General features: G+C 41.2%; 44 non-coding genes and 26 pseudogenes across 44 annotated transcripts; all 70 read left to right on the top strand.

Moving 5' to 3' along the window:
- Positions 1-24: 24 nt before the first annotated feature.
- LOC134885398 (5S ribosomal RNA) lies at positions 25-143 on the top strand. The gene has a single exon (XR_010169513.1). It is a non-coding gene; the product is annotated as a 5S ribosomal RNA (ribosomal RNA).
- A 107-nt stretch (positions 144-250) lies between these two features.
- On the top strand, positions 251-368 carry LOC134892150 (5S ribosomal RNA; annotated as a pseudogene).
- Positions 369-475: 107 nt separating this feature from the next.
- Positions 476-594, top strand: LOC135067324 (5S ribosomal RNA). Its single transcript, XR_010253543.1, has one exon. It is a non-coding gene; the product is annotated as a 5S ribosomal RNA (ribosomal RNA).
- Positions 595-701: 107 nt separating this feature from the next.
- On the top strand, positions 702-820 carry LOC135059793 (5S ribosomal RNA). The gene has a single exon (XR_010246192.1). It is a non-coding gene; the product is annotated as a 5S ribosomal RNA (ribosomal RNA).
- A 107-nt stretch (positions 821-927) lies between these two features.
- LOC134896891 (5S ribosomal RNA) lies at positions 928-1,045 on the top strand (annotated as a pseudogene).
- Positions 1,046-1,152: 107 nt separating this feature from the next.
- Positions 1,153-1,270, top strand: LOC134897286 (5S ribosomal RNA; annotated as a pseudogene).
- A 107-nt stretch (positions 1,271-1,377) lies between these two features.
- LOC135064909 (5S ribosomal RNA) lies at positions 1,378-1,496 on the top strand. Its single transcript, XR_010251205.1, has one exon. It is a non-coding gene; the product is annotated as a 5S ribosomal RNA (ribosomal RNA).
- Positions 1,497-1,603: 107 nt separating this feature from the next.
- Positions 1,604-1,722, top strand: LOC135059792 (5S ribosomal RNA). Its single transcript, XR_010246191.1, has one exon. It is a non-coding gene; the product is annotated as a 5S ribosomal RNA (ribosomal RNA).
- Positions 1,723-1,829: 107 nt separating this feature from the next.
- LOC135064224 (5S ribosomal RNA) lies at positions 1,830-1,948 on the top strand. Its single transcript, XR_010250535.1, has one exon. It is a non-coding gene; the product is annotated as a 5S ribosomal RNA (ribosomal RNA).
- Positions 1,949-2,055: 107 nt separating this feature from the next.
- On the top strand, positions 2,056-2,173 carry LOC134889239 (5S ribosomal RNA; annotated as a pseudogene).
- A 106-nt stretch (positions 2,174-2,279) lies between these two features.
- On the top strand, positions 2,280-2,398 carry LOC135065962 (5S ribosomal RNA). The gene has a single exon (XR_010252226.1). It is a non-coding gene; the product is annotated as a 5S ribosomal RNA (ribosomal RNA).
- A 107-nt stretch (positions 2,399-2,505) lies between these two features.
- LOC134885387 (5S ribosomal RNA) lies at positions 2,506-2,624 on the top strand. Its single transcript, XR_010169502.1, has one exon. It is a non-coding gene; the product is annotated as a 5S ribosomal RNA (ribosomal RNA).
- A 107-nt stretch (positions 2,625-2,731) lies between these two features.
- On the top strand, positions 2,732-2,850 carry LOC135061108 (5S ribosomal RNA). The gene has a single exon (XR_010247500.1). It is a non-coding gene; the product is annotated as a 5S ribosomal RNA (ribosomal RNA).
- A 107-nt stretch (positions 2,851-2,957) lies between these two features.
- LOC135061139 (5S ribosomal RNA) lies at positions 2,958-3,076 on the top strand. The gene has a single exon (XR_010247530.1). It is a non-coding gene; the product is annotated as a 5S ribosomal RNA (ribosomal RNA).
- Positions 3,077-3,183: 107 nt separating this feature from the next.
- On the top strand, positions 3,184-3,301 carry LOC134895460 (5S ribosomal RNA; annotated as a pseudogene).
- A 107-nt stretch (positions 3,302-3,408) lies between these two features.
- Positions 3,409-3,527, top strand: LOC134890885 (5S ribosomal RNA; annotated as a pseudogene).
- Positions 3,528-3,634: 107 nt separating this feature from the next.
- LOC135064954 (5S ribosomal RNA) lies at positions 3,635-3,753 on the top strand. The gene has a single exon (XR_010251250.1). It is a non-coding gene; the product is annotated as a 5S ribosomal RNA (ribosomal RNA).
- A 107-nt stretch (positions 3,754-3,860) lies between these two features.
- Positions 3,861-3,979, top strand: LOC135065914 (5S ribosomal RNA). The gene has a single exon (XR_010252181.1). It is a non-coding gene; the product is annotated as a 5S ribosomal RNA (ribosomal RNA).
- Positions 3,980-4,086: 107 nt separating this feature from the next.
- Positions 4,087-4,205, top strand: LOC134885639 (5S ribosomal RNA). Its single transcript, XR_010169749.1, has one exon. It is a non-coding gene; the product is annotated as a 5S ribosomal RNA (ribosomal RNA).
- Positions 4,206-4,312: 107 nt separating this feature from the next.
- Positions 4,313-4,431, top strand: LOC135064953 (5S ribosomal RNA). Its single transcript, XR_010251249.1, has one exon. It is a non-coding gene; the product is annotated as a 5S ribosomal RNA (ribosomal RNA).
- A 107-nt stretch (positions 4,432-4,538) lies between these two features.
- LOC135065913 (5S ribosomal RNA) lies at positions 4,539-4,657 on the top strand. Its single transcript, XR_010252180.1, has one exon. It is a non-coding gene; the product is annotated as a 5S ribosomal RNA (ribosomal RNA).
- Positions 4,658-4,764: 107 nt separating this feature from the next.
- Positions 4,765-4,883, top strand: LOC134886472 (5S ribosomal RNA). Its single transcript, XR_010170554.1, has one exon. It is a non-coding gene; the product is annotated as a 5S ribosomal RNA (ribosomal RNA).
- Positions 4,884-4,990: 107 nt separating this feature from the next.
- On the top strand, positions 4,991-5,108 carry LOC134895212 (5S ribosomal RNA; annotated as a pseudogene).
- Positions 5,109-5,215: 107 nt separating this feature from the next.
- On the top strand, positions 5,216-5,334 carry LOC135064908 (5S ribosomal RNA). The gene has a single exon (XR_010251204.1). It is a non-coding gene; the product is annotated as a 5S ribosomal RNA (ribosomal RNA).
- Positions 5,335-5,441: 107 nt separating this feature from the next.
- Positions 5,442-5,560, top strand: LOC135061380 (5S ribosomal RNA). Its single transcript, XR_010247763.1, has one exon. It is a non-coding gene; the product is annotated as a 5S ribosomal RNA (ribosomal RNA).
- A 107-nt stretch (positions 5,561-5,667) lies between these two features.
- LOC134895971 (5S ribosomal RNA) lies at positions 5,668-5,785 on the top strand (annotated as a pseudogene).
- Positions 5,786-5,892: 107 nt separating this feature from the next.
- On the top strand, positions 5,893-6,011 carry LOC135065961 (5S ribosomal RNA). Its single transcript, XR_010252225.1, has one exon. It is a non-coding gene; the product is annotated as a 5S ribosomal RNA (ribosomal RNA).
- A 107-nt stretch (positions 6,012-6,118) lies between these two features.
- Positions 6,119-6,237, top strand: LOC135059791 (5S ribosomal RNA). The gene has a single exon (XR_010246190.1). It is a non-coding gene; the product is annotated as a 5S ribosomal RNA (ribosomal RNA).
- A 107-nt stretch (positions 6,238-6,344) lies between these two features.
- LOC134896889 (5S ribosomal RNA) lies at positions 6,345-6,462 on the top strand (annotated as a pseudogene).
- Positions 6,463-6,569: 107 nt separating this feature from the next.
- Positions 6,570-6,687, top strand: LOC134897285 (5S ribosomal RNA; annotated as a pseudogene).
- A 107-nt stretch (positions 6,688-6,794) lies between these two features.
- Positions 6,795-6,913, top strand: LOC135064907 (5S ribosomal RNA). Its single transcript, XR_010251203.1, has one exon. It is a non-coding gene; the product is annotated as a 5S ribosomal RNA (ribosomal RNA).
- A 107-nt stretch (positions 6,914-7,020) lies between these two features.
- LOC135061379 (5S ribosomal RNA) lies at positions 7,021-7,139 on the top strand. The gene has a single exon (XR_010247762.1). It is a non-coding gene; the product is annotated as a 5S ribosomal RNA (ribosomal RNA).
- A 107-nt stretch (positions 7,140-7,246) lies between these two features.
- LOC134892149 (5S ribosomal RNA) lies at positions 7,247-7,364 on the top strand (annotated as a pseudogene).
- Positions 7,365-7,485: 121 nt separating this feature from the next.
- LOC135059790 (5S ribosomal RNA) lies at positions 7,486-7,604 on the top strand. Its single transcript, XR_010246189.1, has one exon. It is a non-coding gene; the product is annotated as a 5S ribosomal RNA (ribosomal RNA).
- Positions 7,605-7,711: 107 nt separating this feature from the next.
- LOC135064223 (5S ribosomal RNA) lies at positions 7,712-7,830 on the top strand. The gene has a single exon (XR_010250534.1). It is a non-coding gene; the product is annotated as a 5S ribosomal RNA (ribosomal RNA).
- A 107-nt stretch (positions 7,831-7,937) lies between these two features.
- On the top strand, positions 7,938-8,055 carry LOC134889238 (5S ribosomal RNA; annotated as a pseudogene).
- Positions 8,056-8,161: 106 nt separating this feature from the next.
- Positions 8,162-8,280, top strand: LOC135068233 (5S ribosomal RNA). The gene has a single exon (XR_010254438.1). It is a non-coding gene; the product is annotated as a 5S ribosomal RNA (ribosomal RNA).
- Positions 8,281-8,387: 107 nt separating this feature from the next.
- Positions 8,388-8,506, top strand: LOC134885375 (5S ribosomal RNA). Its single transcript, XR_010169490.1, has one exon. It is a non-coding gene; the product is annotated as a 5S ribosomal RNA (ribosomal RNA).
- A 107-nt stretch (positions 8,507-8,613) lies between these two features.
- On the top strand, positions 8,614-8,732 carry LOC135066071 (5S ribosomal RNA). The gene has a single exon (XR_010252330.1). It is a non-coding gene; the product is annotated as a 5S ribosomal RNA (ribosomal RNA).
- Positions 8,733-8,839: 107 nt separating this feature from the next.
- On the top strand, positions 8,840-8,958 carry LOC135067671 (5S ribosomal RNA). The gene has a single exon (XR_010253882.1). It is a non-coding gene; the product is annotated as a 5S ribosomal RNA (ribosomal RNA).
- A 107-nt stretch (positions 8,959-9,065) lies between these two features.
- Positions 9,066-9,183, top strand: LOC134889236 (5S ribosomal RNA; annotated as a pseudogene).
- A 107-nt stretch (positions 9,184-9,290) lies between these two features.
- On the top strand, positions 9,291-9,409 carry LOC134891653 (5S ribosomal RNA; annotated as a pseudogene).
- Positions 9,410-9,516: 107 nt separating this feature from the next.
- On the top strand, positions 9,517-9,635 carry LOC135064952 (5S ribosomal RNA). The gene has a single exon (XR_010251248.1). It is a non-coding gene; the product is annotated as a 5S ribosomal RNA (ribosomal RNA).
- A 107-nt stretch (positions 9,636-9,742) lies between these two features.
- LOC135065912 (5S ribosomal RNA) lies at positions 9,743-9,861 on the top strand. The gene has a single exon (XR_010252179.1). It is a non-coding gene; the product is annotated as a 5S ribosomal RNA (ribosomal RNA).
- Positions 9,862-9,968: 107 nt separating this feature from the next.
- Positions 9,969-10,087, top strand: LOC135066641 (5S ribosomal RNA). Its single transcript, XR_010252884.1, has one exon. It is a non-coding gene; the product is annotated as a 5S ribosomal RNA (ribosomal RNA).
- Positions 10,088-10,194: 107 nt separating this feature from the next.
- Positions 10,195-10,312, top strand: LOC134895211 (5S ribosomal RNA; annotated as a pseudogene).
- A 107-nt stretch (positions 10,313-10,419) lies between these two features.
- On the top strand, positions 10,420-10,537 carry LOC134896050 (5S ribosomal RNA; annotated as a pseudogene).
- Positions 10,538-10,644: 107 nt separating this feature from the next.
- Positions 10,645-10,763, top strand: LOC135064906 (5S ribosomal RNA). The gene has a single exon (XR_010251202.1). It is a non-coding gene; the product is annotated as a 5S ribosomal RNA (ribosomal RNA).
- Positions 10,764-10,870: 107 nt separating this feature from the next.
- Positions 10,871-10,989, top strand: LOC134885364 (5S ribosomal RNA). Its single transcript, XR_010169479.1, has one exon. It is a non-coding gene; the product is annotated as a 5S ribosomal RNA (ribosomal RNA).
- A 107-nt stretch (positions 10,990-11,096) lies between these two features.
- LOC134892148 (5S ribosomal RNA) lies at positions 11,097-11,214 on the top strand (annotated as a pseudogene).
- A 107-nt stretch (positions 11,215-11,321) lies between these two features.
- Positions 11,322-11,440, top strand: LOC135065960 (5S ribosomal RNA). The gene has a single exon (XR_010252224.1). It is a non-coding gene; the product is annotated as a 5S ribosomal RNA (ribosomal RNA).
- Positions 11,441-11,547: 107 nt separating this feature from the next.
- On the top strand, positions 11,548-11,666 carry LOC135066521 (5S ribosomal RNA). Its single transcript, XR_010252769.1, has one exon. It is a non-coding gene; the product is annotated as a 5S ribosomal RNA (ribosomal RNA).
- A 107-nt stretch (positions 11,667-11,773) lies between these two features.
- Positions 11,774-11,891, top strand: LOC134897007 (5S ribosomal RNA; annotated as a pseudogene).
- A 107-nt stretch (positions 11,892-11,998) lies between these two features.
- On the top strand, positions 11,999-12,116 carry LOC134897284 (5S ribosomal RNA; annotated as a pseudogene).
- Positions 12,117-12,223: 107 nt separating this feature from the next.
- On the top strand, positions 12,224-12,342 carry LOC135066267 (5S ribosomal RNA). The gene has a single exon (XR_010252520.1). It is a non-coding gene; the product is annotated as a 5S ribosomal RNA (ribosomal RNA).
- A 107-nt stretch (positions 12,343-12,449) lies between these two features.
- Positions 12,450-12,568, top strand: LOC135059788 (5S ribosomal RNA). Its single transcript, XR_010246187.1, has one exon. It is a non-coding gene; the product is annotated as a 5S ribosomal RNA (ribosomal RNA).
- A 107-nt stretch (positions 12,569-12,675) lies between these two features.
- On the top strand, positions 12,676-12,794 carry LOC134885353 (5S ribosomal RNA). The gene has a single exon (XR_010169468.1). It is a non-coding gene; the product is annotated as a 5S ribosomal RNA (ribosomal RNA).
- A 107-nt stretch (positions 12,795-12,901) lies between these two features.
- LOC134889122 (5S ribosomal RNA) lies at positions 12,902-13,019 on the top strand (annotated as a pseudogene).
- Positions 13,020-13,126: 107 nt separating this feature from the next.
- On the top strand, positions 13,127-13,245 carry LOC134894477 (5S ribosomal RNA; annotated as a pseudogene).
- Positions 13,246-13,352: 107 nt separating this feature from the next.
- On the top strand, positions 13,353-13,471 carry LOC134885341 (5S ribosomal RNA). Its single transcript, XR_010169457.1, has one exon. It is a non-coding gene; the product is annotated as a 5S ribosomal RNA (ribosomal RNA).
- Positions 13,472-13,578: 107 nt separating this feature from the next.
- LOC134890154 (5S ribosomal RNA) lies at positions 13,579-13,697 on the top strand (annotated as a pseudogene).
- Positions 13,698-13,804: 107 nt separating this feature from the next.
- LOC134885329 (5S ribosomal RNA) lies at positions 13,805-13,923 on the top strand. Its single transcript, XR_010169446.1, has one exon. It is a non-coding gene; the product is annotated as a 5S ribosomal RNA (ribosomal RNA).
- Positions 13,924-14,030: 107 nt separating this feature from the next.
- Positions 14,031-14,149, top strand: LOC134900765 (5S ribosomal RNA). The gene has a single exon (XR_010174269.1). It is a non-coding gene; the product is annotated as a 5S ribosomal RNA (ribosomal RNA).
- Positions 14,150-14,256: 107 nt separating this feature from the next.
- LOC134885317 (5S ribosomal RNA) lies at positions 14,257-14,375 on the top strand. The gene has a single exon (XR_010169435.1). It is a non-coding gene; the product is annotated as a 5S ribosomal RNA (ribosomal RNA).
- A 107-nt stretch (positions 14,376-14,482) lies between these two features.
- On the top strand, positions 14,483-14,601 carry LOC134885306 (5S ribosomal RNA). Its single transcript, XR_010169424.1, has one exon. It is a non-coding gene; the product is annotated as a 5S ribosomal RNA (ribosomal RNA).
- Positions 14,602-14,708: 107 nt separating this feature from the next.
- LOC134892147 (5S ribosomal RNA) lies at positions 14,709-14,826 on the top strand (annotated as a pseudogene).
- A 107-nt stretch (positions 14,827-14,933) lies between these two features.
- On the top strand, positions 14,934-15,052 carry LOC134891313 (5S ribosomal RNA; annotated as a pseudogene).
- A 107-nt stretch (positions 15,053-15,159) lies between these two features.
- LOC134890048 (5S ribosomal RNA) lies at positions 15,160-15,278 on the top strand (annotated as a pseudogene).
- Positions 15,279-15,385: 107 nt separating this feature from the next.
- Positions 15,386-15,504, top strand: LOC134889305 (5S ribosomal RNA; annotated as a pseudogene).
- Positions 15,505-15,611: 107 nt separating this feature from the next.
- LOC134885295 (5S ribosomal RNA) lies at positions 15,612-15,730 on the top strand. Its single transcript, XR_010169413.1, has one exon. It is a non-coding gene; the product is annotated as a 5S ribosomal RNA (ribosomal RNA).
- The last annotated feature ends 51 nt before the right edge of the window (positions 15,731-15,781 follow it).

Here is a 15,781-nt window from a genome sequence, read left to right as displayed (position 1 = left end):
GTTCTAACAGAAACCACAAAGCTCATCTACAGCCACACCACACTGGATACGCCCAATCTCATCTGATCTTGGAAGCTAAGCAGTGTTGGGCCTGGTTAGTACTTGGATGGGAGACCACCTGGGAATACAAGGTGCTGTAGATATTTTTATACTACCAACACCGTTCTGTTGATGCATTCCATTTTCAAACGTATTCGTTTATGAACCAGTAGTTAGAAGTAGAAAAGTTCTAACAGAAATCATAAAGCTCATCTACAGCCACACCACACTGGATACGCCCAGTCTCATCTGATCTTGGAAGCTAAGCAGTGTTGGGCCTGGTTAGTACTTGGATGGGAGACCACCTGGAATACAAGGAGCTGTAGATATTTTTATACTACCAACACCGTTCTGTTGATGCATTCCATTTTCAAACGTATTCATTTATGAACCAGTAGTTAGAAGTAGAAAAGTTCTAACAGAAACCAGTAAGTTCATCTACAGCAACACCACACTGGATATGCCCAATCTCATCTGATCTTGGAAGCTAAGCAGTGTTGGGCCTGGATAGTACTTGGATGGGAGACCACATGGGAATACAAGGTGCTGTAGATATTTTTATACTGCCAACACCGTTCTCTTGATGCATTCAATTTTCAAATGTATTCATTTATGAACCAGTAGTTAGAAGTAGAAAAGTTCTAACAGAAACCAGAAAATTCATCTACAGCAACACCACACTGGATACGCCCAATCTCATCTGATCTTGGAAGCTAAGCAGTGTTGGGCCTGGTTAGTACTTGGATGGGAGACCACCTGGGAATACAAGGTGCTGTAGATATTTTTATACTACCAACACCGTTCTGTTGATGCATTCCATTTTCAAACGTATTCGTTTATGAACCAGTAGTTAGAAGTAGAAAAGTTCTAACAGAAACCATAAAGCTCATCTACAGCCACACCACACTGGATACGCCCAATCTCATCTGATCTTGTAAGCTATGCAGTGTTGGGTCTGGTTAGTACTTGGATGGGAGACCACCTGGAATACAAGGAGCTGTAGATATTTTTATACTACCAACACCGTTCTGTTGATGCATTCCATTTTCAAACGTATTCATTTATGAACCAGTAGTTAGAAGTAGAAAAGTTCTAACAGAAACCTTTAAGTTCATCTACAGCAACACCAAACTGGATACGCCCAATCTCATCTGATCTTGTAAGCTAAGCAGTGTTGGGTCTGGTTAGTACTTGGATGGGAGACCACCTGGAATACAAGGAGCTGTAGATATTTTTATACTACCAACACCGTTCTGTTGATGCATTCCATTTTCAAACGTATTCATTTATGAACCAGTAGTTAGAAGTAGAAAAGTTCTAACAGAAACCTGTAAGTTCATCTACAGCAACACCACACTGGATACGCTCAATCTCATCTGATCTTGGAAGCTAAGCAGTGTTGGGCCTGGTTAGTACTTGGATGGGAGACCACCTGGGAATACAAGGTGCTGTAGATATTTTTATACTGCCAACACCGTTCTGTTGATGCATTCCATTTTCAAACGTATTCATTTATGAACCAGTAGTTAGAAGTAGAAAAGTTCTAACAGAAACCAGAAAATTCATCTACAGCAACACCACACTGGATACGCCCAATCTCATCTGATCTTGGAAGCTAAGCAGTGTTGGGCCTGGTTAGTACTTGGATGGGAGACCACCTGGGAATACAAGGTGCTGTAGATATTTTTATACTGCCAACACCGTTCTGTTGATGCATTCCATTTTCAAACGTATTCATTTATGAACCAGTAGTTAGAAGTAGAAAAGTTCTAACAGAAACCACAAAGCTCATCTACAGCAACACCGCACTGGATACGCCCAATCTCATCTGATCTTGGAAGCTAAGCAGTGTTGGGCCTGGTTAGTACTTGGATGGGAGACCACCTGGGAATATAAGGTGCTGTAGATATTTTTATACTACCAACACCGTTCTGTTGATGCATTCCATTTTCAAACGTATTCGTTTATGAACCAGTAGTTAGAAGTAGAAAAGTTCTAACAGAAACCATAAAGCTCATCTACAGCCACACCACACTGGATACGCCCAATCTCATCTGATCTTGGAAGCTAAGCAGTGTTGGGCCTGGTTAGTACTTGGATGGGAGACCACCTGGAATACAAGGAGCTGTAGATATTTTTATACTACCAACACCGTTCTGTTGATGCATTCCATTTTCAAACGTATTCATTTATGAACCAGTAGTTAGAAGTACAAAAGTTCTAACAGAACCAGTAAGTTCATCTACAGCAACACCACACTGGATATGCCCAATCTCATCTGATCTTGGAAGCTAAGCAGTGTTGGGCCTGGATAGTACTTGGATGGGAGACCACCTGGGAATACAAGGTGCTGTAGATATTTTTTTACTGCCAACACCGTTCTGTTGATGCATTCAATTTTCAAATGTATTCATTTATGAACCAGTAGTTAGAAGTAGAAAAGTTCTAACAGAAACCACAAAGCTCATCTACAGCCACACCACACTGGATACGCCCAATCTCATCTGATCTTGGAAGCTAAGCAGTGTTGGGCCTGGTTAGTACTTGGATGGGAGACCACCTGGGAATACAAGGTGCTGTAGATATTTTTATACTGCCAACACCGTTCTGTTGATGCATTCAATTTTCAAATGTATTCATTTATGAACCAGTAGTTAGAAGTAGAAAAGTTCTAACAGAAACCACAAAGCTCATCTACAGCCACACCACACTGGATACGCCCAATCTCATCTGATCTTGGAAGCTAAGCAGTGTTGGGCCTGGTTAGTACTTGGATGGGAGACCACCTGGGAATAAAAGGTGCTGTAGATATTTTTATACTGCCAACACCGTTCTGTTGATGCATTCCATTTTCAAACGTATTCATTTATGAACCAGTAGTTAGAAGTAGAAAAGTTCTAACAGAAACCACAAAGCTCATCTACAGCCACACCACACTGGATACGCCCAATCTCATCTGATCTTGGAAGCTAAGCAGTGTTGGGCCTGGTTAGTACTTGGATGGGAGACCACCTGGGAATACAAGGTGCTGTAGAAATTTTTATACTACCAACACCGTTCTGTTGATGCATTCCATTTTCAAACGTTTTCGTTTATGAACCAGTAGTTAGAAGTAGAAAAGTTCTAACAGAAACCATAAAGCTCATCTACAGCCACACCACACTGGATACGCCCAATCTCATTTGATCTGGGAAGCTAAGCAGTGTTGGGCCTGGTTAGTACTTGGATGGAAGACCACCTGGAATACAAGGAGCTGTAGATATTTTTATACTACCAACACCGTTCTGTTGATACATTCCATTTTCAAATGTATTCATTTATGAACCAGTAGTTAGAAGTAGAAAAGTTCTAACAGAAACCATTAAGTTCATCTGCAGCAACACCACACTGGATATGCCCAATCTCATCTGATCTTGGAAGCTAAGCAGTGTTGGGCCTGGATAGTACTTGGATGGGAGACCACCTGGTAATACAAGGTGCTGTAGATATTTTTATACTGCCAACACCGTTCTGTTGATGCATTCCATTTTCAAATGTATTCATTTATGAACCAGTAGTTAGAAGTAGAAAAGTTCTAACAGAAACCACAAAGCTCATCTACAGCCACACCACACTGGATACGCCCAATCTCATCTGATCTTGGAAGCTAAGCAGTGTTGGGCCTGGTTAGTACTTGGATGGGAGACCACCTGGGAATACAAGGTGATGTAGATATTTTTATACTGCCAACACCGTTCTGTTGATGCATTCCATTTTCAAACCTATTCAGTTATGAACCAGTAGTTAGAAGTAGAAAAGTTCTAACAGAAACCACAAAGCTCATCTACAGCCACACCACACTGGATACGCCCAATCTCATCTGATCTTGGAAGCTAAGCAGTGTTGAGCCTGGTTAGTACTTGGATGGGAGACCACCTGGGAATACAAGGTGCTGTAGATATTTTTATACTGCCAACACCGTTCTGTTGATGCATTCCATTTTCAAACGTATTCATTTATGAACCAGTAGTTAGAAGTAGAAAAGTTCTAACAGAAACCAGAAAATTCATCTACAGCAACACCACACTGGATACGCCCAATCTCATCTGATCTTGGAAGCTAAGCAGTGTTGGGCCTGGATAGTACTTGGATGGGAGACCACCTGGTAATACAAGGTGCTGTAGATATTTTTATACTGCCAACACCGTTCTGTTGATGCATTCAATTTTCAAATGTATTCATTTATGAACCAGTAGTTAGAAGTAGAAAAGTTCTAACAGAAACCACAAAGCTCATCTACAGCCACACCACACTGGATACGCCCAATCTCATCTGATCTTGGAAGCTAAGCAGTGTTGGGCCTGGTTAGTACTTGGATGGGAGACCACCTGGGAATACAAGGTGATGTAGATATTTTTATACTGCCAACACCGTTCTGTTGATGCATTCCATTTTCAAACCTATTCAGTTATGAACCAGTAGTTAGAAGTAGAAAAGTTCTAACAGAAACCACAAAGCTCATCTACAGCCACACCACACTGGATACGCCCAATCTCATCTGATCTTGGAAGCTAAGCAGTGTTGAGCCTGGTTAGTACTTGGATGGGAGACCACCTGGGAATACAAGGTGCTGTAGATATTTTTATACTGCCAACACCGTTCTGTTGATGCATTCCATTTTCAAACGTATTCATTTATGAACCAGTAGTTAGAAGTAGAAAAGTTCTAACAGAAACCAGAAAATTCATCGACAGCAACACCACACCGGATACGCCCAATCTCATCTGATCTTGGAAGCTAAGCAGTGTTGGGCCTGGTTAGTACTTGGATGGGAGACCACCTGGGAATACAAGGTGCTGTAGATATTTTTATACTACCAACACCGTTCTGTTGATGCATTCCATTTTCAAACGTATTCGTTTATGAACCAGTAGTTAGAAGTAGAAAAGTTCTAACAGAAACCATAAAGCTCATCTACAGCCACACCACACTGGATACGCCCAATCTCATCTGATCTTGTAAGCTAAGCAGTGTTGGGTCTGGTTAGTACTTGGATGGGAGACCACCTGGAATACAAGGAGCTGTAGATATTTTTATACTACCAACACCGTTCTGTTGATGCATTCCATTTTCAAACGTATTCATTTATGAACCAGTAGTTAGAAGTAGAAAAGTTCTAACAGAAACCTTTAAGTTCATCTACAGCAACACCACACTGGATACGCTCAATCTCATCTGATCTTGGAAGCTAAGCAGTGTTGGGCCTGGTTAGTACTTGGATGGGAGACCACCTGGGAATACAAGGTGCTGTAGATATTTTGATACTGCCAACACCGTTCTGTTGATGCATTCCATTTTCAAACGTATTCATTTATGAACCAGTAGTTAGAAGTAGAAAAGTTCTAACAGAAACCACAAAGCTCATCTACAGCCACACCACACTGGATACGCCCAATCTCATCTGATCTTGGAAGCTAAGCAGTGTTGGGCCTGGTTAGTACTTGGATGGGAGACCACCTGGGAATACAAGGTGCTGTTGATATTTTTATACTACCAACACCGTTCTGTTGATGCATTCCATTTTCAAACGTATTCGTTTATGAACCAGTAGTTAGAAGTAGAAAAGTTCTAACAGAAATCATAAAGCTCATCTACAGCCACACCACACTGGATACGCCCAGTCTCATCTGATCTTGGAAGCTAAGCAGTGTTGGGCCTGGTTAGTACTTGGATGGGAAACCACCTGGAATACAAGGACCTGTAGATATTTTTATACTACCAACACCGTTCTGTTGATGCATTCCATTTTCAAACGTATTCATTTATGAACCAGTAGTTAGAAGTAGAAAAGTTCTAACAGAAACCAGTAAGTTCATCTACAGCAACACCACACTGGATATGCCCAATCTCATCTGATCTTGGAAGCTAAGCAGTGTTGGGCCTGGATAGTACTTGGATGGGAGACCACCTGGGAATACAAGGTGCTGTAGATATTTTTATACTGCCAACACCGTTCTGTTGATGCATTCAATTTTCAAATGTATTCATTTATGAACCAGTAGTTAGAAGTAGAAAAGTTCTAACAGAAACCAGAAAATTCATCTACAGCAACACCACACTGGATACGCCCAATCTCATCTGATCTTGGAAGCTAAGCAGTGTTGGGCCTGGTTAGTACTTGGATGGGAGACCACCTGGGAATACAAGGTGCTGTAGATATTTTTATACTACCAACACCGTTCTGTTGATGCATTCCATTTTCAAACGTATTCGTTTATGAACCAGTAGTTAGAAGTAGAAAAGTTCTAACAGAAACCATAAAGCTCATCTACAGCCACACCACACTGGATACGCCCAATCTCATCTGATCTTGTAAGCTATGCAGTGTTGGGTCTGGTTAGTACTTGGATGGGAGACCACCTGGAATACAAGGAGCTGTAGATATTTTTATACTACCAACACCGTTCTGTTGATGCATTCCATTTTCAAACGTATTCATTTATGAACCAGTAGTTAGAAGTAGAAAAGTTCTAACAGAAACCTTTAAGTTCATCTACAGCAACACCAAACTGGATACGCCCAATCTCATCTGATCTTGTAAGCTAAGCAGTGTTGGGTCTGGTTAGTACTTGGATGGGAGACCACCTGGAATACAAGGAGCTGTAGATATTTTTATACTACCAACACCGTTCTGTTGATGCATTCCATTTTCAAACGTATTCATTTATGAACCAGTAGTTAGAAGTAGAAAAGTTCTAACAGAAAACTTTAAGTTCATCTACAGCAACACCACACTGGATACGCTCAATCTCATCTGATCTTGGAAGCTAAGCAGTGTTGGGCCTGGTTAGTACTTGGATGGGAGACCACCTGGGAATACAAGGTGCTGTAGATATTTTGATACTGCCAACACCGTTCTGTTGATGCATTCCATTTTCAAACGTATTCATTTATGAACCAGTAGTTAGAAGTAGAAAAGTTCTAACAGAAACCACAAAGCTCATCTACAGCCACACCACACTGGATACGCCCAATCTCATCTGATCTTGGAAGCTAAGCAGTGTTGGGCCTGGTTAGTACTTGGATGGGAGACCACCTGGGAATACAAGGTGCTGTTGATATTTTTATACTACCAACACCGTTCTGTTGATGCATTCCATTTTCAAACGTATTCGTTTATGAACCAGTAGTTAGAAGTAGAAAAGTTCTAACAGAAATCATAAAGCTCATCTACAGCCACACCACACTGGATACGCCCAGTCTCATCTGATCTTGGAAGCTAAGCAGTGTTGGGCCTGGTTAGTACTTGGATGGGAGACCACCTGGAATACAAGGAGCTGTAGATATTTTTATACTACCAACACCGTTCTGTTGATGCATTCCATTTTCAAACGTATTCATTTATGAACCAGTAGTTAGAAGTAGAAAAGTTCTAACAGAAACCAGAAACCAGAAACCAGAAAATTCATCTACAGCAACACCACACTGGATACGCCCAATCTCATCTGATCTTGGAAGCTAAGCAGTGTTGGGCCTGGTTAGTACTTGGATGGGAGACCACCTGGGAATACAAGGTGCTGTAGATATTTTTATACTGCCAACACCGTTCTGTTGATGCATTCCATTTTCAAACGTATTCATTTATGAACCAGTAGTTAGAAGTAGAAAAGTTCTAACAGAAACCACAAAGCTCATCTACAGCAACACCGCACTGGATACGCCCAATCTCATCTGATCTTGGAAGCTAAGCAGTGTTGGGCCTGGTTAGTACTTGGATGGGAGACCACCTGGGAATATAAGGTGCTGTAGATATTTTTATACTACCAACACCGTTCTGTTGATGCATTCCATTTTCAAACGTATTCGTTTATGAACCAGTAGTTAGAAGTAGAAAAGTTCTAACAGAAACCATAAAGCTCATCTACAGCCACACCACACTGGATACGCCCAATCTCATCTGATCTTGGAAGCTAAGCAGTGTTGGGCCTGGTTAGTACTTGGATGGGAGACCACCTGGAATACAAGGAGCTGTAGATATTTTTATACTACCAACACCGTTCTGTTGATGCATTCCATTTTCAAACGTATTCATTTATGAACCAGTAGTTAGAAGTACAAAAGTTCTAACAGAACCAGTAAGTTCATCTACAGTAACACCACACTGGATATGCCCAATCTCATCTGATCTTGGAAGCTAAGCAGTGTTGGGCCTGGATAGTACTTGGATGGGAGACCACCTGGGAATACAAGGTGCTGTAGATATTTTTTTACTGCCAACACCGTTCTGTTGATGCATTCAATTTTCAAATGTATTCATTTATGAACCAGTAGTTAGAAGTAGAAAAGTTCTAACAGAAACCACAAAGCTCATCTACAGCCACACCACACTGGATACGCCCAATCTCATCTGATCTTGGAAGCTAAGCAGTGTTGGGCCTGGTTAGTACTTGGATGGGAGACCACCTGGGAATACAAGGTGCTGTAGATATTTTTATACTGCCAACACCGTTCTGTTGATGCATTCAATTTTCAAATGTATTCATTTATGAACCAGTAGTTAGAAGTAGAAAAGTTCTAACAGAAAACACAAAGCTCATCTACAGCCACACCACACTTGATACGCCCAATCTCATCTGATCTTGGAAGCTAAGCAGTGTTGGGCCTGGTTAGTACTTGGATGGGAGACCACCTGGGAATAAAAGGTGCTGTAGATATTTTTATACTGCCAACACCGTTCTGTTGATGCATTCCATTTTCAAACGTATTCATTTATGAACCAGTAGTTAGAAGTAGAAAAGTTCTAACAGAAACCACAAAGCTCATCTACAGCCACACTACACTGGATACGCCCAATCTCATCTGATCTTGGAAGCTAAGCAGTGTTGGGCCTGGTTAGTACTTGGATGGTAGACCACCTGGGAATACAAGGTGCTGTAGATATTTTTATACTACCAACACCGTTCTGTTGATGCATTCCATTTTCAAACGTTTTCGTTTATGAACCAGTAGTTAGAAGTAGAAAAGTTCTAACAGAAACCATAAAGCTCATCTACAGCCACACCACACTGGATACGCCCAATCTCATCTGATCTTGGAAGCTAAGCAGTGTTGGGCCTGGTTAGTACTTGGATGGGAGACCACCTGGAATACAAGGAGCTGTAGATATTTTTATACTACCAACACCGTTCTGTTGATGCATTCCATTTTCAAACGTATTCATTTATGAACCAGTAGTTAGAAGTAGAAAAGTTCTAACAGAAACCATTAAGTTCATCTACAGCAACACTACACTGGATATGCCCAATCTCATCTGATCTTGGAAGCTAAGCAGTGTTGGGCCTGGATAGTACTTGGATGGGAGACCACCTGGTAATACAAGGTGCTGTAGATATTTTTATACTGCCAACACCGTTCTGTTGATGCATTCAATTTTCAAATGTATTCATTTATGAACCAGTAGTTAGAAGTAGAAAAGTTCTAACAGAAACCACAAAGCTCATCTACAGCCACACCACACTGGATACGCCCAATCTCATCTGATCTTGGAAGCTAAGCAGTGTTGGGCCTGGTTAGTACTTGGATGGGAGACCACCTGGGAATACAAGGTGATGTAGATATTTTTATACTGCCAACACCGTTCTGTTGATGCATTCCATTTTCAAACCTATTCAGTTATGAACCAGTAGTTAGAAGTAGAAAAGTTCTAACAGAAACCACAAAGCTCATCTACAGCCACACCACACTGGATACGCCCAATCTCATCTGATCTTGGAAGCTAAGCAGTGTTGAGCCTGGTTAGTACTTGGATGGGAGACCACCTGGGAATACAAGGTGCTGTAGATATTTTTATACTGCCAACACCGTTCTGTTGATGCATTCCATTTTCAAACGTATTCATTTATGAACCAGTAGTTAGAAGTAGAAAAGTTCTAAAAGAAACCAGAAAATTCATCTACAGCAACACCACACTGGATACGCCCAATCTCATCTGATCTTGGAAGCTAAGCAGTGTTGGGCCTGGTTAGTACTTGGATGGGAGACCACCTTGGAATACAAGGTGCTGTAGATATTTTTATACTACCAACACCGTTCTGTTGATGCATTCCATTTTCAAACGTATTCGTTTATGAACCAGTAGTTAGAAGTAGAAAAGTTCTAACAGAAACCATAAAGCTCATCTACAGCCACACCACACTGGATACGCCCAATCTCATCTGATCTTGTAAGCTAAGCAGTGTTGGGTCTGGTTAGTACTTGGATGGGAGACCACCTGGAATACAAGGAGCTGTAGATATTTTTATACTACCAACACCGTTCTGTTGATGCATTCCATTTTCAAACGTATTCATTTATGAACCAGTAGTTAGAAGTAGAAAAGTTCTAACAGAAACCACAAAGCTCATCTACAGCAACACCACACTGGATACGCCCAATCTCATCTGATCTTGTAAGCTAAGCAGTGTTGGGTCTGGTTAGTACTTGGATGGGAGACCACCTGGAATACAAGGAGCTGTAGATATTTTTATACTACCAACACCGTTCTGTTGATGCATTCCATTTTCAAACGTATTCATTTATGAACCAGTAGTTAGAAGTAGAAAAGTTCTAACAGAAACCTTTAAGTTCATCTACAGCAACACCACACTGGATACGCTCAATCTCATCTGATCTTGGAAGCTAAGCAGTGTTGGGCCTGGTTAGTACTTGGATGGGAGACCACCTGGGAATACAAGGTGCTGTAGATATTTTGATACTGCCAACACCGTTCTGTTGATGCATTCCATTTTCAAACGTATTCATTTATGAACCAGTAGTTAGAAGTAGAAAAGTTCTAACAGAAACCACAAAGCTCATCTACAGCCACACCACACTGGATACGCCCAATCTCATCTGATCTTGGAAGCTAAGCAGTGTTGGGCCTGGTTAGTACTTGGATGGGAGACCACCTGGGAATACAAGGTGCTGTAGATATTTTTATACTACCAACACCGTTCTGTTGATGCATTCCATTTTCAAACGTATTCGTTTATGAACCAGTAGTTAAAAGTAGAAAAGTTCTAACAGAAATCATAAAGCTCATCTACAGCCACACCACACTGGATACGCCCAGTCTCATCTGATCTTGGAAGCTAAGCAGTGTTGGGCCTGGTTAGTACTTGGATGGGAGACCACCTGGAATACAAGGAGCTGTAGATATTTTTATACTACCAACACCGTTCTGTTGATGCATTCCATTTTCAAACGTATTCATTTATGAACCAGTAGTTAGAAGTAGAAAAGTTCTAACAGAAACCAGTAAGTTCATCTACAGCAACACCACACTGGATATGCCCAATCTCATCTGATCTTGGAAGCTAAGCAGTGTTGGGCCTGGATAGTACTTGGATGGGAGACCACCTGGGAATACAAGGTGCTGTAGATATTTTTATACTGCCAACACCGTTCTGTTGATGCATTCAATTTTCAAATGTATTCATTTATGAACCAGTAGTTAGAAGTAGAAAAGTTCTAACAGAAACCAGAAAATTCATCTACAGCAACACCACACTGGATACGCCCAATCTCTTCTGATCTTGGAAGCTAAGCAGTGTTGGGCCTGGTTAGTACTTGGATGGGAGACCACCTGGGAATACAAGGTGCTGTAGATATTTTTATACTACCAACACCGTTCTGTTGATGCATTCCATTTTCAAACGTATTCGTTTATGAACCAGTAGTTAGAAGTAGAAAAGTTCTAACAGAAACCATAAAGCTCATCTAAAGCCACACCACACTGGATACGCCCAATCTCATCTGATCTTGTAAGCTAAGCAGTGTTGGGTCTGGTTAGTACTTGGATGGGAGACCACCTGGAATACAAGGAGCTGTAGATATTTTTATACTACCAACACCGTTCTGTTGATGCATTCCATTTTCAAACGTATTCATTTATGAACCAGTAGTTAGAAGTAGAAAAGTTCTAACAGAAACCTTTAAGTTCATCTACAGCAACACCAAACTGGATACGCCCAATCTCATCTGATCTTGTAAGCTAAGCAGTGTTGGGTCTGGTTAGTACTTGGATGGGAGACCACCTGGAATACAAGGAGCTGTAGATATTTTTATACTACCAACACCGTTCTGTTGATGCTTTCCATTTTCAAACGTATTCATTTATGAACCAGTAGTTAGAAGTAGAAAAGTTCTAACAGAAACCTTTAAGTTCATCTACAGCAACACCACACTGGATACGCTCAATCTCATCTGATCTTGGAAGCTAAGCAGTGTTGGGCCTGGTTAGTACTTGGATGGGAGACCACCTGGGAACACAAGGTGCTGTAGATATTTTTATACTGCCAACACCGTTCTGTTGATGCATTCCATTTTCAAACGTATTCATTTATGAACCAGTAGTTAGAAGTAGAAAAGTTCTAACAGAAACCAGAAAATCCATCTACAGCAACACCACACTGGATACGCCCAATCTCATCTGATCTTGGAAGCTAAGCAGTGTTGGGCCTGGTTAGTACTTGGATGGGAGACCACCTGGGAATACAAGGTGCTGTAGATATTTTTATACTGCCAACACCGTTCTGTTGATGCATTCCATTTTCAAACGTATTCATTTATGAACCAGTAGTTAGAAGTAGAAAAGTTCTAACAGAAACCACAAAGCTCATCTACAGCCACACCACACTGGATACGCCCAATCTCATCTGATCTTGGAAGCTAAGCAGTGTTGGGCCTGGTTAGTACTTGGATGGGAGACCACCTGGGAATACAAGGTGCTGTAGATATTTTTATACTACCAACACCGTTCTGTTGATGCATTCCATTTTCAAACGTATTCGTTTATGAACCAGTAGTTAGAAGTAGAAAAGTTCTAATAGAAACCATAAAGCTCATCTACAGCCACACCACACTGGATACGCCCAGTCTCATCTGATCTTGGAAGCTAAGCAGTGTTGGGCCTGGTTAGTACTTGGATGGGAGACCACCTGGAATACAAGGTGCTGTAGATATTTTTATACTACCAACACCGTTCTGTTGATGCATTCCATTTTCAATAGTATTCATTTATGAACCAGTAGTTAGAAGTAGAAAAGTTCTAACAGAACCCAGTAAGTTCATCTACAGCAACACCACACTGGATATGCACAATCTCATCTGATCTTTGAAGCTAAGCAGTGTTGGGTCTGGATAGTACTTGGATGGGAGACCACCTGGGAATACAAGGTGCTGTAGATATTTTTATACTGCCAACACCTTTCTGTTGATGCATTCAATTTTCAAATGTAGTCATTGATGAACCAGTAGTTAGAAGTAGAAAAGTTCTAACAGAAACCACAAAGCTCATCTACAGCCACACCACACTGGATACGCCCAATCTCATCTGATCTTGGAAGCTAAGCAGTGTTGGGCCTGGTTAGTACTTGGATGGGAGACCACCTGGGAATACAAGGTGCTGTAGATATTTTTATACTGCCAACACCGTTCTGTTGATGCATTCAATTTTCAAATGTATTCATTTATGAACCAGTAGTTAGAAGTAGAAAAGTTCTAACAGAAACCACAAAGCTCATCTACAGCCGCACTACACTGGATACGCCCAATCTCATCTGATCTTGAAAGCTAAGCAGTGTTGGGCCTGGTTAGTACTTGGATGGGAGACCACCTGGGAATAAAAGGTGCTGTAGATATTTTTATACTGCCAACACCGTTCTGTTGATGCATTCCATTTTCAAACGTATTCATTTATGAACCAGTAGTTAGAAGTAGAAAAGTTCTAACAGAAACCACAAAGCTCATCTACAGCCACACCACACTGGATACGCCCAATCTCATCTGATCTTGGAAGCTAAGCAGTGTTGGGCCTGGTTAGTACTTGGATGGGAGACCACCTGGGAATACAAGGTGCTGTAGATAATTTTATACTGCCAACACCGTTCTGTTGATGCATTCCATTTTCAAACGTATTCATTTATGAACCAGTAGTTAGAAGTAGAAAAGTTCTAACAGAAACCATAAAGCTCATCTACAGCCACACCACACTGGATACGCCCAATCTCATCTGATCTTGGAAGCTAAGCAGTGTTGGGCCTAGTTAGTACTTGGATGGGAGACCACCTGGGAATACAAGGTGCTGTAGATAATTTTATACTGTCAACACCGTTCTGTTGATGCATTCCATTTTAAAACGTATTCATTTATGAACCAGTAGTTAGAAGTAGAAAAGTTCAAACAGAAACCACAAAGTTCATCTACAGCCACACCACACTGGATACGCCCAATCTCATCTGATCTTGGAAGCTAAGCAGTGTTGGGCCTGGTTAGTACTTGGATGGGAGACCACCTGGGAATACAAGGTGCTGTAGATATTTTGATACTGCCAACACCGTTCTGTTGATGCATTCCATTTTCAAACGTATTCATTTATGAACCAGTAGTTAGAAGTAGAAAAGTTCTAACAGAAACCACAAAGCTCATCTACAGCCACACCACACTGGATACGCCCAATCTCATCTGATCTTGGAAGCTAAGCAGTGTTGGGCCTGGTTAGTACTTGGATGGGAGACCACCTGGGAATACAAGGTGCTGTAGATATTTTTATACTACCAACACCGTTCTGTTGATGCATTCCATTTTCAAACGTATTCGTTTATGAACCAGTAGTTAGAAGTAGAAAAGTTCTAACAGAAACCATAAAGCTCATCTACAGCCACACCACACTGGATACGCCCAGTCTCATCTGATCTTGGAAGCTAAGCAGTGTTGGGCCTGGTTAGTACTTGGATGGGAGACCACCTGGAATACAAGGAGCTGTAGATATTTTTATACTACCAACACCGTTCTGTTGATGCATTCCATTTTCAAATGTAGTCATTTATGAACCAGTAGTTAGAAGTAGAAAAGTTCTAACAGAAACCACAAAGCTCATCTACAGCCACACCACACTGGATACGCCCAATCTCATCTGATCATGGAAGCTAAGCAGTGTTGGGCCTGGTTAGAACTTGGATGGGAGACCACCTGGGAATACAAGGTGCTGTAGATATTTTTATACTGCCAACACCGTTCTGTTGATGAATTCAATTTTCAAATGTATTCATTTATGAACCAGTAGTTAGAAGTAGAAAAGTTCTAACAGAAACCACAAAGCTCATCTACAGCCGCACCATACTGGATACGCCCAATCTCATCTGATCTTGAAAGCTAAGCAGTGTTGGGCCTGGTTAGTACTTGGATGGGAGACCACCTGGGAATTAAAGGTGCTGTAGATATTTTTATACTGCCAACACCGTTCTGTTGATGCATTCAATTTTCAAATGTATTCATTTATGAACCAGTAGTTAGAAGTAGAAAAGTTCTAACAGAAACCACAAAGCTCATCTACAGCCGCACTACACTGGATACGCCCAATCTCATCCGATCTTGAAAGCTAAGCAGTGTTGGGCCTGGTTAGTACTTGGATGGGAGACCACCTGGGAATAAAAGGTGCTGTAGATATTTTTATACTGCCAACACCGTTCTGTTGATGCATTCCATTTTCAAACGTATTCATTTATGAACCAGTAGTTAGAAGTAGAAAAGTTCTAACAGAAACCACAAAGCTCATCTACAGCCACACCACACTGGATACGCCCAATCTCATCTGATCTTGGAAGCTAAGCAGTGTTGGGCCTGGTTAGTACTTGGATGGGAGACCACCTGGGAATACAAGGTGCTGTAGATAATTTTATACTGCCAACACCGTTCTGTTGATGCATTCCATTTTCAAACGTAT

Source organism: Pseudophryne corroboree, chromosome 3 (assembly GCF_028390025.1).
Source record: "Pseudophryne corroboree isolate aPseCor3 chromosome 3, aPseCor3.hap2, whole genome shotgun sequence".
Lineage (NCBI taxonomy): Eukaryota > Metazoa > Chordata > Amphibia > Anura > Myobatrachidae > Pseudophryne > Pseudophryne corroboree.
The sequence above is the reverse complement of the archived record's forward strand: the minus strand, read 5'-3'. Positions and strand labels throughout refer to the sequence as shown.